Here is a 16,864-nt window from a genome sequence, read left to right as displayed (position 1 = left end):
ATAGTTGCACATATCTCTCAACTCAAAGGACTTAATGAATAACCAGGGTAAATGAAAAAGGAACTAATTATTTTGATATTTTGGAATACTATCAATAAAGATGATATGCCAAATAACTGTGGAGAGGAAATAGAGAAAAGTACATTGATAAAGAATAGCAATCAGACTTCAACAGCAACACTAGCTTCCAAGCAAGGTTCAAAGTGGAGACAATTTGGCCACTTAGTGGAGAAGAAAGCCGTGAGTCTGGGGGCAGATGTTGGAGTTCCAATCTGATTCTAGGCAAATCATTTAACTTCCAGTATGCCTCATTTTCTTTTTCTGTACAAGAAAGAGCATAAGTAGCCCCTAGTTCCGTGTTTGTGTTAGGCCTAAAATAATCGTCCTGAGAGGACTTAAAACGGAATTCATTGCAAATGAATATTCAAAAAGCTCCCAGCACATAAAGGGCTCATATGAGTCCTTTCCTAGGACATTACCTGAGTCTTTATGTGAGTCAGGTTGGTGACTTTGTTAAGATGCTTTCAATAACAAAGGACACAAAACAGATGACAAATTAGCATAGAAGAGATAAAGCTGATTCATGACTTCATGTGATTGAAAAGGTCAGAATCGAGGTAAAGGTCACTAGTGTTGAGCTGTGGCCCAGAGCTCGAACTGTGCTTCCCCAAGTATTCCACCCTGCCCTCCTTGGTAGGCTTTCCCAAAATTACAAGATACCTGTCTCAAAAAACAAACAAATAAAAGATGCCTGCAGTAAGTACACATAGCCAGATGACACACTAGAACATGAAGGGAAAGAAGGAATGTGGCCCGCTACAAATGCTGTATTAACAGCTTTAACACTGTATGAGCCTTGGCATGGATCACATCACACCTGCATCTAACAGAAAGCATGATCTGGTGGTGTTCACCTTGGGAATGTTTTAGACATAGTCTTCAAAACTATCATCTCTTCTGACGCAAATTGCAAGTCTAGGAACTTTCTCAAACCCCTGTCAGTTATGATAAGACCTAAAGAGCTGACATGAAGCTATTCAGCTTACTTCTTCACTGTCTCTTTTCGTTGCAGGAGAAAGATACAGGTTAGAAACAAGTCCTGGGAAGAACGCCACAGCTCTCCAGACTTGAGGCTTGCAGTGGGTGTCTTCTTATGGAGTCATGACCAGTGTTAACTCCCTCTAGCCATATGTGACAAGAGGCACAGAGCACTAATAATCAGGACAGCTTACGCGAGCATTTGTGGTCTATAGATTCTAAGAGGTACAATCACTAGGTACTGCACCACTAGTCACTATTCTCCAGTCATTCATAGGAGCATACTCTCCAGCCCTTTTAAAAGTTGGAGCTCATGTTACTATCCTGAATTCTCCTTCATATTAGTATCCTGAATTCTTCTTCACCCAGAGTGTGATGTACATATGGGTAGAGGCTACCATGAAGCAAAGGATGGATGGTTGAAGAAGACAGGATTTGCATAGCTTCAGCAAATCTGCTGTGGTGAAAAAAAAATAGAAAGTGCAAAAGGGAAAATTACAAAGGGAGTAAGAAAATTGAATAATCCGACACTGAAATCAAAGCACACTGCTCTTTTGTTTTTGTTTTACTCAGAGGGGTAGGTCATAAATAAATACCTAAGCAATATACCAATGGCTACCAAGTGACCTTCAACCCTAAGCAACCGTGTAAGTTAAATATGAAATGATATTTGCCTAAAAGACCATACTGGAATGGAATGCTGTCAGCTTGGACAATGAAAGAGTGGAGAATTCAGGTGAAGAGGGGAACAATTACAAAAAAGATACAGAGACAATGATGACATCTTAATCTTAGAAAGTAGAAAGTCAAAAAAATATTTATAATAAATGGAACAAGAAATGGAGTTATAAAAGCCATCAACAGAGGAACTAAAGAGTAATATAATTTTCAGAAGAAGTAAAGAATATATGTGAGCCAAATACTTAACTATGGTTGTAGGAAGTCAGTAGGAAATGTCTAAGTTGGACAGTGTATCAAAAAAAAAAAAAAACACAAAAAACAAAAAACAGAAAACAAGCATATCTCCATGGATTTGAAGATACAAAGGTTATTGTGAGAAAAAGTCATGTGTCAACAGCAGTACCTCCTGATAGGGCAGCCAATAACAACATCTCCACAAATGTACCTTAGAGTACAATAGCAGCTGCCTCCTAGGTAGCTGTAGCATAGCAACATCAGCAACAGCGACAGAAGGACAACTGAAGATTCCAGAGGGCAGCCAGGGTAGAAAGTACCAAAGGCACTAGAAACTAAAAGGATATTGGGAGCATAGAGAAGACAGAGACCCAAGGTTGCAGAAGGTGGAAGACAATGGAGAGCCAAGATTGAGAGATGCAGGCCCAGGTACTGGAAACACTCCTGGGAGCTGACAAGCCTTGAGGGCCTAAGTTCCAAACATCCAAGACTCATGAGTTGCCAGGGTGGCTGTGCCAAGTGCTGTAAACTTCTGCTTCTGCTAGCTGCTGCTTAGAACTACAGATTGTATTAGCTGTCCAGTGCTGGGCAACAGGCAAAGCTGTAAGCTCCTCGATTTACTGCACCATCTAGACCTATGAGTCTCTGGCTTCTAAGGTCTAATGCTCCAAGTCTAGTTTTTTGGGTTTTTTTTTTTTTTCAAGCCTTGGAGATACAAACTTTGAAGTCTTTTAGCCCCATTTATGAGCCTTCTGTGCAGTGAACCTCATGACTACCAACACAAGAAAAGCTATGCTTTACCTGATCATGAATTCTACCTGATCAAAGCAAATAAGAGTCCAGACAAGTCACTTGCCACAGCACTATCATATATGCATTCAGATTTAAGAACTTTATTTTTAAGTAGCCATATTCCATGAACTGTTTCAAAAAGGAACCACGTTAAAATCACTAGATTTTTATTGTTGTTATTGGTTACAATTTTACTGAGGTGTGCTCAATAGATAAAATTCTACATATTTAAGGAGTGCAATGGGATGCATATTTTGAAATGATTGCCATAGTCAAATTAATTAGCCTGTTATTTCTCATAATTCCTATGTCTTTAATCATGGTGTATAGAACATTTAAGATTGACTTTTTGTAAATTTCAAGTGTACAAGACAGTGCTAGTTATTGTAGGCACTATGTTCTGTATTAGTTCCTCAGAACTTATCACCTTACCCAAGTTCATATCCTTCAACAGATATCTTCCCCGCCTCGTACACTACCTCCCAGGCCTTGGCAGTTGTTGGTCTTTGGTTTGTTTGTTTGTTTGTTTTTTCTTTTGCTTTTGAATTCAACATTTTAAGATTCAACATATAAATGAGGTCACATAGCATTTAGCCTTTTTTATGCAAATTATTTTTTTAAATGAAGTTTTATTTTTTTCTTTATTATTATGTGTTTTAAATTTTATACATCAGCCATGGGTTCCCCTGTCCTCTCCCCTCCCGCCCCCAGTCCCACCATCCCCCCAGCACCTGCCCTCCATTCCCATGTCCTCCAGGGCAAAGGCACCCCTGGGGATTCATTTAAACTTGGTGGATTCAGTACAGGCAGGTCCTGTCACCTCCTTCCAGACTGAGCAAAGTGTCCCTGTGTAAGCCCAAGATAGCTTGATCTTCTTGAGAGGCACCCAGTCTGGGACCAGGATCTGTCCTTAGTGCATGAGCTGGCATTTAGCCTTTTTGATTTCACTTATTTTAATGCCTTCAGGGTTCATCCATGTTGTTCCAAATAGTAGGATTCCCTTCTTTTCATGGATGAATAACATCTCATTGTGTGTGTGAGTGTGTATGTGTGTGTGTGTGTGAGTATGTATGTGTGTGTGTGTGTGTGTGTGTGTGTGTGTGTGTGTGTATTTGTGTGTGTACATACAGATTTTCTTTATCCATTCATCCGTCTATGAACACTTGGTCCATCTCAGTTGTATTGACTATATTGCAAATCACACTGCAGTCTCACTGCAGTAAACATGAAATGGATATTTCTTGGAGATAATGACTTCATTTCATTCAGATATATTCCCAGAGGTAGAATTGCTAGATCACATGATAGTTCTATGTTTAATTTTTTGAGAACTATCCACACTGCTTTCCATAATGGCTGTGCTAATTAACGCTCCCACCTACAGCGTGCAAAGGGTTCCCTGTACTCTCCGTCTTCATTGGTACTGCCTTTTAAAGTCATAGCCATCCTAACACGTGTGAGTGGCATCTCTCTGGGACTTGATTTGCATTTCCCTGATGACTTGTGGTGGTGAGCACATTTTCATGTACTTGTTAGTCATTTGTATGTCTGTTTAAGTCTTGGGCTCATTTTTTGTTCTCGGGGTGTTTCATTTTCTGCTGTTACATTGTGTGAGTTCCTGATAGAATTTTGAATTGTAATCCTCTCTAGTGCATGTGATGATTGAATGATTTCTCCTGCGTTGTAGGTTGCTTTTTCGTGTTGTTGATTGTTTGGGGGAAGTTTTTGTGTGTATCTGTTTTTACTTTGATATTGTCTCACTTGTTTACTTTTACTATGGTTGTCTGTGCTTTTAAAACATTACTGAGAAAGCTACAGCTAAAAATGGGAAATTGCCTTCAGAAACACTCAATCTACAAGGCAATTGGGAAAAAAAAGCAGGCACTAAAGCCAAATGCATTCATTCCAAAGGGGCTAAGGCACGTCAATATGAATGTCACATCTGTAAGATAGGTATCTACCATTAGCCAGTCAAGGATCTGAAGCCAGCTGACACATATCATTCATCATTTCCTAGAAACTGACATGAAACCCGTGATTATACAAACTAATCATCATATTGTTTGATAATTCTTTTAATAAGATGTATTTCATTTTACAATTCTGTATATATGAGGGGTAGTGCATGTGAACACAGGTGCTCAGAGAAGAGGGTGTGAGATCTTGTGGAACTGGAGTTACTAGGTAGCTTTGAGCTTCCTAATATGGGTACTTAGAACTGAACATGGATCCTCTGCAAGAGCAATACAGGCTCCTACCTATTGAGTCATTTCTCCAGATTCTTATAATTATTATGTTATTAAATTCTATCTTGGGGTCAGGGATAAGAGATTTGGAGTTGTTTTCATTGTGCTTGACCTGAATACTTTGTTTCCTAGACACCTCATCTGATTTTATCACTATGGCCACCATTGTAGGGTCCTATCATCTTGGGCAGGTTCCTTAACCTTTCTGAGACAGCACAGTTCCTCCAGTCCTAGGGTGTTGTAAATACACATGAGACATATTAATACAAGCAGTCATTTTAGTGTTCAGCAAACAGCTACCAGTACTTTAATTAATTTTATTCATACTACAGTAACATGATATACACCACTCTTGAATTTATATAAACTAAGCATTCCCTGACTTCTGCAGCAATACAGAATGCATCTACTTTTTCTGCATAGTAGCCATTCAAATATGTGAAACCAGAGTTTTCTGTTCATTACATCTGGTAGATACAGGACAATCTAGGCATCAAGGGAATAGCTCCAGTCCAGAGAATTTGAGGTCTGATATTCATTAAGACTTTCATCAGCTGTGAGTCTTCAGAAAAATGCTTAAGTTCCTCTGATTTTTAGATTAATTATCTGGAATCTAAAAATAATTTATTCACCTCATAAGGTTATTGTAAAAAAAAACATAAAATAAAATGAGATAGTATCAGCAGCATTGCATTATTACAGTTAGCACTTAATCAGTAACATCATTTGTTCTGCTCTTGCCAAGAGGAAAAATGACATGATTGGGCATTGGGCTGTGGCATTTAGTAATCAGTGGATGTGTTAGGAGTCTGATGGAGACATAACAGAGGGCATCTAGATTTTCTTATTATCTGTAAAATTTACCTATCTTTATCTACTCATTTGTAGCCTTGCTCTCAGCTAAGAACAATCTCACAGTGGCTGGCTAATTTAATATGCTTTCCTTCTGATAGTGCTACATTTTAACTGTATAAATGATGGGACTAGAGCAGGACACTGAGGGAAATAAGGTACAAAGTAGGAACAGAAAGAAACAATAGTTCATCCATAGTTTACACTTCAGTGATTTTCAAACTTAACTATTTAAAAATTTATTGTTGCATTTATCATCTGATTCAGCAGATCTGAGTAGGATCATCCCCAAGTAATTATAATGTAAATCAAAATGTAAATGTCGCTGCTGTGGATCAGTAGTGCCCAGTTCCAGCTGTCCACTGAAGTCATTTGTAAAATCTTAAAACACTGAAGTGTAACAATTGGTCTTAAGTTGTTGGTGGAAGTTTCTGTCCTGGAGCCACTCTCAAATATACACTGAAGCTTATATTAATTATAAATACTTAGCCAACAACTCAGGCTTGTTACTAACTAGCTCTTATGCTTTAAGTTAACACATATCCTTTATTTATGCTCTGCTACGTGGCAGTAACTTTATTAGTATGGTGTGTTCGTCTCCTGCTTTTTCTATGTCTGGCTAGTGACTCCAGACTCCACCCTTCTCCTTCCCAGTATTCTCAGTCTGGCTCTTCTGCCTAACTTTATTCTGTTCAGCTATTGGCCAGTCATTTTGTTTATTAAACATGTCACAGTGACTTATATTCACACGATGTAAAGGAACAGTCCACAGCATTTCTCTTTTTTTGTCTAAATAAAAAAGGAAAATTTTTATTTTAACATAGTACAATTATATACAACAAAAATAGTTATTAAGTAAAAATTATAGTTACAATATCCAGTCCATTTGTGTTTGACAAAATTAGAGAAAATACTCTATTATCTATCTTATCTTGGTGAGTCTAAAATTTTATATCTAATTTACCTTTTTATAAAAACTAAGGAAAACTATAATTTTAACCATCTAGTCTTCAACTCTATCAAAGACCCCAGAAGGGTTAAATGTTATCTAATGACAGAGATATCAGGCCGCCTGAACTGTCACCCTAGGCTCTTCTGTGACATTAGGACATTAAACTATGGCCTACAAGCCTGGTATATCTGACAGACATTTCTGAGAAGCAGGGAATTTTGAAGGACTGTTCTACTTTGTCTTGACAAAGTTTGGCAGTCACCTTTTTTGCATCCCACTGGTCCAGTTTGGACAGTATCTGTCAGCAATTGAGACAAGAACAGTTTCTTTGCCCACATGGCTAGCTTTTGCCATAAAGAGAGCAAACTTTATACAGACTTTTTTTGATGCCCATCATCTTCTCTGAAGTAGATTGGTGCAGCCAGGAGCAGATGTTTCTCACTGTCATGAAAAGCCTTAGGTTATTAAACATATTAAATACCATACTCTGTAGGTCTTCAAAGTGTTTGAAGACCATCTGTCTATCTAAATATACCTGTATATGACCTTGAAAATATACCTAATATAAGTTTGCCTATTATAGATTACTGACTACTAACCTGTATTTCTTAATTATACATAATATTTTTAAATGAGCTGAATAAACACAATATCCCAAACAAGAGTAGAAATATACACACAGTATAACAAAATTAACTCTAAATTTGTGTCAATATACCAAAATCCATACCAATGTGAAATATTTAAAACTAGTAGCTTTTTGGGTTTAAAAGTAGATTTACTATTTTGAGCCTACCTATCCAAGAGAATGGGAGATCTTTCCATTTTCTGCCTGAACTTACTATGCCAGAATTTATTGACTACCCAAGGGAGGGGAGGCCTTCTCTCTGAGGAGTGGATGGGGAAGAAGAGGAGGGAGGGGGAGCTAGGATTTATAAAATGAAACAAAAAGCTTTTTTACAAAAGACAAAGAGTAGATTTAATAATGTGTCCTATCAGTTCTACATCCTCCTTTTTTCTTCTTAAAACAAGATCTCTAGATCTAATCTCCTTAGTGTAGCTTTTTTTTTTTTTACCATTAACAATTTGTAATCAACCCCACTAAACAATGACAAATACCCATAATGTGGAGTATTTGGGGAATGTGGGTGTCATTCTTTAGACAATTTCCTGTTGTTTTGGAGGCACTGATAATCCCTGGAGGAACCTTGAGAAAATCAGAACAATTGTTAGTTCTTGACTGGAGTATTCTGTGAGGCTGGATCATCTCAATCAGTAGTCTTGAAGCTGTTTTAGATGTAGGACTATGAAGAGACTGTAACAGGGGCATTTTGAGACCCTGGATCACCTGGGCCATTTGTTTTCATTGGTGTCTGGTCTCCTTCCTCTGAAAATTCATAAAATTTTAAAGGTAACACACATATCTGCACTGATACAAGTATAGACTATGTATTGTACACAAGTCAGCCAATGACGATTTTTTGTTTTATGTTTGAGCAGGAAAAATATATGTCACGTGTCTTGTAGTTCTTGTAGGTTTACTTATGTTTATAGCCAGGATTTCAGGGGGGTCTTCCTCAATCAAACCTGATCATCCTTAACATAGGGTAAATCCACAGCCTCTCTTTTCCTATGGAAATAAAAGCATAACCTCTCCCCCAAAGTAACATATCTTTTGACTTAAATTTTAAAGTCAAAATATTTTTTTAAATATATTGGTTGTTTGAATCTATCAATTTTCATAATCCAGTGTCTCTTAGTAGCCAAAATTTAAAGACAATAAAATAACATATAGGATCCAGACTCTCTATGTATTTCCCATCTTTACATGGCTTGTTTCTTTTATAATTCTTTACTCCCTTTTTAACGACTTTATTATTTTAAAACTATATATTTCTTTTTAATGACTGTTTATACCTTTTCTCTTCTCTCTCTTAAGCCTATATGTATTTTTAACATACTGTAACCCATTTAAAAGTTTTTTTCTGTCTGGATCTGTCTTTACTGAGCATCTATAATATGTCTACATGAGAAAAACCCCAAACCTGTCATGCAGCCTGCTGGCAGAGCTCATGCTGATGGCTTAAGCCTGCAGTCAGTGGCTAGGAGATTCCTCTCAGTATTGCAGTCCATGTAAGAGACTACAGAAACCCGCCATGAGGCTTAGCTCATGGCATGCTGGCAGCTGCCAAGAGATGCCACTCTGTACTGTGACTGCCACGGGAGACGTGAGACGAAGAAACAGAGTTTGGCTGTTGTTGTGTGTTTGTAACCCTTTAAAGCTTTCTCGGGTCTTCTGTGAATCTGCGCCCCACCTTGGGCTCCATTTGTAATAGGAGTTTTCCTGTCCCAGCAGCTCACTCCCAAACTATTAGCCTTTGTTAATTATAAATGCTTGGTCAATACCTTAGGCTTGTTAATAACTAACTCTTAGAGTTTTAATTAACCCATATTTCTTAACTACTCTCAGCCACATGGTGGTAGCTTCTTTCAGCCTGGCAAATTTATCTTCTGCTCCTTATGCATTGGCTGGCAACTCTCTGACTCTGCCCTTCCTCATCCCATTATTCTAAGTTTGACTTTCCCACCTAACTTTATCCTGTTTAGCCATTGGACAGTCAGCTTGTTTATTAAACCAATCACAGCAACGTATGTTCACACAGTGTAAAGAAATATTCCACAGCATTAAGTATATATTTCAAAGTTCTCCCAGAAGATTCTAATGTTCAATTAAAGATAAAATTTAACCAATGGGTATTTTTCTGTATTTTTTTTTAAATCTGGGGAATTATTTATAATAGTCATATTTTTGGTTTTGAATGAGTTGAGTGTATTCAGTATATGGCAATAAAAGGTAAAAGAATAACAGAAAAAATAAATGCTAGATAAATATATTAGAAGACAGACAGATAGATAGATAGATAGATAGATAGATAGATAGATAGATAGATAGACAGACAACAAAAACATTAATTTGGGTGTTGAAAATATCTAGCAAGAATCAAGTATCAGCTGTGAAAGTCTCATTGAGGCAATGAGCTAAAGTTCTTGAGAGACTCCTGGGCAGATCAGAGTATCTCTCCAGGTGAGACTTACATGTAAAAGAACAAAGGCAGCAGAAGGACAGAACAGGAACACCATCAAATCAGGGTCTTACAAGTCAGCAGAAACCACTGGTAAAGGTACCAGGTGGACTTCCCAAGCCTTCTCCCAAAGGTGAGCTTCCTGTGGTTGAGCTTGCTCTTCTTTCCTATTGTAGGCACTTCTAACCTCTGTTGGAAATGATTTACCTTTTAGCTGCTTTCAAGGACCTCATGTTTCCAGTCGTGGGTTGTTTCACTGCTCTCTTCCCTCTCCTCTCACAGTTAGGAGACAGCCCACCCCCAGACAATGGACCCTGGAGGGCACTGTGAGACAGACAAGCCTGGGAACGAAGAGAGGGTGGAAAGATCCCCAGGGCCGGCTCTTCTCTGAGCTCAAACAACATATAGCAATTTATTAATATAAAACATATTAAAGTATCCAATCAGCCTGTGAGGAGTGACAGGTAGAGAGGAAGAAAGGCACAACTCCATGAAGCTCCCAATACTTCATCAACCCACTTGTCAAAGTTGAACTCTTTTTAAAAATGTGCCACCTCCCTAGAGTAAATGACATATTAGAGCATTTCTGCTCGTCAGCAGGCCTGAGACATTGCTGGCTATTATGGAATAGCTGTTAAGCTCTCTCCAGGTGGGAAAAGTAATTCTAAAATATAATTTTCAGAATACAATAAAGCTGAATTCCATATATATATATATATATATATATATATATATATATATATATGTATATATATACATATATAGTTATAATAATAATAATGAGGCTTCTGAAGACACTTACCAAAATGATTTGACTTTCAAAAAGGCCAAAATAGTTTAATTTAAGGGTATATTATCACTAGTATAGAGACCTGTTCATGTGCCTTCTATTTACGTTAATTCCAGTTGTGAGCTCTCATTCAGTGGGCATGGCAATCAAATACTACATTTAAAGAGTGACTTAAATAGTGGCCTATATATAAGTTGGGCAGCATTCTCTTTCTGAGAAGTATTCACCTGTATTTAAATTCTAAAGAACTAAAACTGCATCATTTCAATTTTTTTCTACGTCCTAGTCAAGGAACTTTGCTTTCATCTTTTCCACTTCTGAAATTTTCAAGAAAGGAAAGTAAGAAAAAAAATGTTGACTTTTTTTGATTATGTGTATGTTATGTGAGTATGTGCCTATGACTGCAGGTACCCAGGGAAGATGAAAGAGGGTGCCAGATACCCGAGGAGCTGGAGTTATAGTTTATCATAGGCTGCCTAACATAGAATCTGGAAACCAAATTTGGGTCCTCTACAAGAGTCTTGTGTGCTCTTAACTACTGAGCTATTTCTCCAGCCCCAAAGATGACTTGTAAAAAGAAAAGGAAAGCAGGATACATATCTGATATTTCCTGGGCTAATTGGACAGCAAATGTCCAAGGTGTCTTAAGTACTGTGGGCCAACTGGAAGTAAATTTTCAGATGTTTTCATATCAGGCCAAGAAGTTTGGTAGCCAGATCTCAAAAAACTCATATGAACCAGAAAAAAAAAATAGGTATCAATAAATGGGAAATCACAAGGCTGATCCTAATGAGCCAGGCAAGTTTGGAAGTGGATGATCACTCAGGATCCAAGGACACTCTAGAAACCTGTTGTCTCCTCAGGTATTCTAATTATATAATGTTCTCAGAAGCCTCACTGAACTGAAACAGGCCTTCTCTTATTATCCTTCACCGCAGACTGACTGCCCTGTCTGTCTTGAAGATATCCATGCATTGTGATAGAGAAGACATGCAATCTGAGGCTGCTTTACACATCAACCTGGCTCACCTTTCCTTTCTCATAGATCTCTGGTTATCTTTGTGTCTTCCTCACTCTCTTTTTCACTACTGACAAGTCATCCTACCCAAAAATTAACTGCTGTGTTTGACTTAGGTAATATTACTATTAGTTACTGACCTTCATACCAAGGATCTTGCCAATCTATAGATGATGTTACTGGTCATTTTGGGGGCTGTCCCCCAAATACGTCATATAGATTCTGAAAAGGGGGATTAGGAATGAGGGAAAGTCTTCTAGATATTACTTACTGGTAAAACAACCAACACTAATCTTCTTAAATAATCAGTAATTGTTTATGGATGAAGATATTATTAATACAATCAAAAATTTTCATTAGGTGATAGTTATAAAACTTTGTAAAGTATACTTACCGAAACATGGGTATTATATACATCATTTGGGTGTGTGTGTGTGTGTGTGTGTGTGTGTCTGCAGTATAGTGTATTGAGCCTAGGACCATAGTGAATAAGTCAACTCAAGGTCAAATCAAGAAAAAGGAAGTACAAAGTAACCAAAGACAGGCCTTAAATACAACAGTTTCAAGGTTATTGCTTTACTAAGATGGCACACTATTTCATAGCAAGCATTTGTGTTTTGTTTGTATCTTACAGCATTTAAAAAGTGTAGTGTGATAAATGCAAGACTCAAGTTCCATCACACATTGGCATCACTCTGTATAGTGAACATAAGTTGCATGGTCTCTACTTTTCTATGCTTGACAGCACAGTACCTTTGTCTACACCAGCACCTCTGCAAACACATTAGTAATGTATTATAGTTTAGTGACTATGTTATCACTAAGTGACATTAACTCTCTTGTAATAATATGGGGCCATCATCATTGAATATATATGTTTTGACTTTGAAGGAGAGTGTCCCAGGACCCAGGCAGTGGTGATATACACCTTTGATCCCATCACTGAGGAGGCAGAGGCAGGTGGATCTCTAAGTTTGAGGCCAGCTTTGTCTACAGAGTGAGTTTCAGGACAGCCAGTGCTACTCAGAGAAATCTTGTTTAAAAAAAAAAAAAAAAAAAAAAAAGGAAGGAAGGAAGGAAGGAAGGAAGGAAGGAAAAGAAAAAAAGGAGAGAAAGAAAAGAAAAGGAGAAAAAAGTGTAGCATGTAACTGCTAACAGAAGAGCAGGTATTTTATGTATATTCACAGTTTCATATCAAACCATTATCTATCCAGCTGACTCTCTACTTTGTTTCTTGTTTTCTTATTTCATTTCTTTTCTCTTGGTTTTTCCCATGGTTATAGTAAAAAATACTGATTAAAAAGGAAAATCAGTTTGTAATTTATTGGCAAAAGTTTTTTTCTCATGTCATTCATATACTCCCAGTCAATCAACCAATGTTCTCTCCCTCCATCTAATTCTGTATTGTCCAGTTTGGAAAAGACCATCTCATACCCACTCCTGAGATGGACTCATGTAGCAAATATGTTCAAAGAAATCAGGGGTAGTTAATATTCTTATTTGTATATAATAAGATGTACTTAGTTAAAGTTTATAAAATGTTTTAGTAAAGGTTTTTAGTTTATAAAATCTAAGGGGGGAAAGGCAGGTGGATAATATGTCATTAGGAAAAAAAACCTGAATAAAAATTAACCTAATAACTCAAGAATGTCCTAGAGAAACTCCTTTGCAAAACCAGTGGTCTGGTGCCTGAAGTACTTCACACTTATTTCAGAACATCTACCTTGGCTCCATTATAGGAGCAGGTGCTTCCATTCTTGGCTGGCGTGGTGACTGGGTCTCACACCCTAGCATCTGCTTCCACAGTAGCACTCGCTTTCATTTCTAAGCCTCTCAAGAGAGTGAGTGTATGCAATTAACTGAATATTTCTGTCCCCTTCAAATATCTGTGCTGGAACACTAATCCCAGTATGGTGGCATTTGGAGGTTAATCCTTTGGGAGGAATTGGAATGTAAGGGTGGGGCCCTCATAAATGGGATTAGTGCCCAGAGAACAACTAAGAGACCTGACTAGCTTTCTTTCTGTTACTTAAGTATAAAAGGCACACAGGTTGTTTAGAAACCAGAACCCTCTGTACCACCCAGATGACACTTGACCTAAACTCCTAACCTGTAGGAAGATGAGAAATAAGTGTGTGTTTGGTGTTGAAATCACTATGTCTTTGGTTTCCCATTAGAGCAGACTGAACATATTAAACAACATCTATTGTCAGAAATCAGATGATGTATAAACCCTTCCCTGCAAAGGATTTGAGATAATGTATTCCGTGTGTTTTCAAGCCTCTGTGCTTTACAAATCAAGCTAGGCAATGGTTCAAATGGGTGCTGAAAGAGCAAAACAGACCACCACATTTCAGCATCCCCTGGCTCGCATTCACCCCTTGGAGAACAGAATGAGGACAGTCTGGTGCCTAAAGAGTGCCCTTATTTGGGTGACACTCAGGGAAATACTTTCTTGTTGATTTCCTCTTTATAAAATGTGGGCTGTCTTTATCAGCCAAGTTAAAATTCTGGTCTGTGCCACCCCCTCTCTGAGTGACTTCTACCCCCTTTCTATGTGAGTCTCCATCTCCACCCTGTCTCTGAGTCTCCATCTCTACCCCCTCTCTGAGTCTCCATCCCCACCCTGTCTCTGAGTCTCCATCTCCACTCCCTCTCTGACATCCCCACCCTGTCTCTGAGTCTCCATCTCCACTCCCTCTCTGACATCCCCACCCTGTCTCTGAGTCTCCATCTCCACCCCCTCTCTGAGACTCCACTGCAATTTTTATTTTTTCTTGAGAAACTCCCCATTCTTTAGTACAAATATGTATACCTCTCATACCTGAAGAGCCACCTCACCCCTTCCTGACTGAAATTTGTTGCCTTCCCTAAGGAATGCCACCATCCCAAGCTGCTTAGTGTTCCTTCTATAAGTTCCTTTTACTCTCATGGTGGACACGTGTATAGGGACTTGCCAAGTAAATACTAATGATGATCTAGTAAAGAAGACACTTGCTTTTAGGGCACATGGGAAATTAGACCCATTTAATGGGAAATCAAATTATCACTCCAGACTGACATCTTCCATGTGCCTTAAATTTGTAAAAATAGACAAGTCATCTATAAATTTGGAATAATTGACAAATACAAAGCAAACTGATTGACTTTTCAGTAAGTTCATGATAATAGTAATTTGTTTATGAAAAGGAAGAAGTATGTTTAGGGACAGAAATGCATTATAGAGAAAATAGTAGAATTCAAAGATTTTTTTAAGCCAAGGAAGATTTTGAAAATAGTGTCCGAAAAATATTGAGTTATTGGTTAAATTATGAGTGAGAATTGTCAGCATGTCCAATTATCTCATTAAATCTTTATCAGGATCTCTGGACATTGAACTGTGGATATAGATAGAGTTAACAAGGTGGCTAAATTAAACAAAAATGTATGATGAAGGTCTGGACAGCATCAATAAATATACTTTATCTAAAGCACATAACAGATATGTTTTTTGCTTATCAGTACATATGGATTAGGCCATAAACATAAAATGTGTCTGTTCCATTCAGATTTCAGAAAATGTTCTTCATACGCCAGGCTGAGCAGTGGAAAGTCTTCCAATGTGATCCCACTCACACATCCCTCATGCATATACATTCTCACATAACTATTCCTGCTGTCACTGCTACCCAGGTCTCCCCACTCCCACCCCACTTTCTGAAAGCCAGATGCACCTGCTACCCTGGGCACTGACTGCTGCTGCCATGTCTTGCTGAGTAAAGCCATTGTCAACCTCCCTGCCTGGCATGCGTGCCATCCTCTTTTACTGGAGAAAGGAATGTTTAATTATTTTTAATCAGTGGACATGGCATCTTGCTAGACAGCGACACTTGGGGAATCCAACACCATCTGCCTTCTACGAGGCGCCAGCTGCTCTAGTAGATGTGAGTAGAACACCTTAGGACAAGGCCTTCCGCTGCTGCTAGGCGCCTCTGAGAGGCTGCCACTGGGCACTGCCTCCAGGGTGAGGCTGACGCCTGGGCTCCTGGTCTGTCAGGGTTCTCCCCTCATCCCTGCCGTCCTTTCAGGGAAGTACTCCTCAGCCCTGCTCCCAGAACATTGCCCACAAAACCCAGGAGCCTTCCAGTAATAACAAGGTGTCCAAATGTAAATGTCACCCTAACTCAAATGGCCACTGAGTTTTCCATCACCGAGAGTCAACCTAATGGATCCGCTGACTGCAGTCCCACAGAGAATGGCCACGAGCCTCACAGCGGGGTTGACCCGTGGAGAACTAGGGTCAGCCAGCTACTGAATGTATAAAACAGTGGGAAGGAAGAAGGGACAGAAATGCCTCTCAGCTAAATCGCGGAGCTGTCCAGGGTGAGAGGTGCAAGTTGCTATGACAGACCTGTCCTCCTCCTTTCCTCCTCTTGGCCCCTGCGACTCTCACTGCTGTGCCAACACTTTGTTTGCTGCGGAGCTAGGCTCCTTTGCTGAAGTAGGTTCAGCTGTACAGAGCGGCCCCTAACGGGAGCACTTGCCACCCCCTAACCCTGGAGCGCCGCTAGATGGCCCAACCCAGTTCCTACACTGCCAGCCCCCAAGGTTCTTATATCCTAGCTCCCATCCCGTCTTTATTTTCATGCAAAATGAAAGAGATCAGCCCAGGGTGGTGGCGGAAGGGCAGATAAAACCCCAGCTGTGCCTTCTCCCCCAGTCAGTTTTACCTCCAGCCGGAAAGCAAACTGTTTTTGTGCCTGGGGGAAATTTACGGAGCCTCACACTTATCCAGACAGAAACAAAGGGGAGGTCAGGCGCCACTTCCGCCACAAATGTGGAGGTTTGAGTGTGAAGTGCTGGCTTAACTCAGGAAGGAGCCTGACTGAGAGAGAGGGCTTGGGCTTCTCCAGTCCTCCTGTGTGTTTCTCTGGGTCAGGAGCAGGAGGGAGAGTAAACAAGAGCATTAAATAAATATTTTTCCATTTAACCCACGTGTTAATATAGACTCTGACATCTTCAGCAGCACCAGCCAAATCAATAGCACACAGATTATCCCAAATAATGACGGAAGTGCTTACATAAGTTGAATTCTTTACATTTATGAAAAGTGGGAGCAGAAAGGGAAAAGGTTCCAAAAGAATGCCGTTTGTACTGACTCTGTCCACTGTACTGCAAAACACACTGAGCCCATCAGAG

Source organism: Onychomys torridus, chromosome 6, assembly GCF_903995425.1.
Source record: "Onychomys torridus chromosome 6, mOncTor1.1, whole genome shotgun sequence".
Taxonomy (NCBI): Eukaryota; Metazoa; Chordata; class Mammalia; order Rodentia; family Cricetidae; genus Onychomys; species Onychomys torridus.
This window is presented reverse-complemented; position numbering follows the sequence as displayed.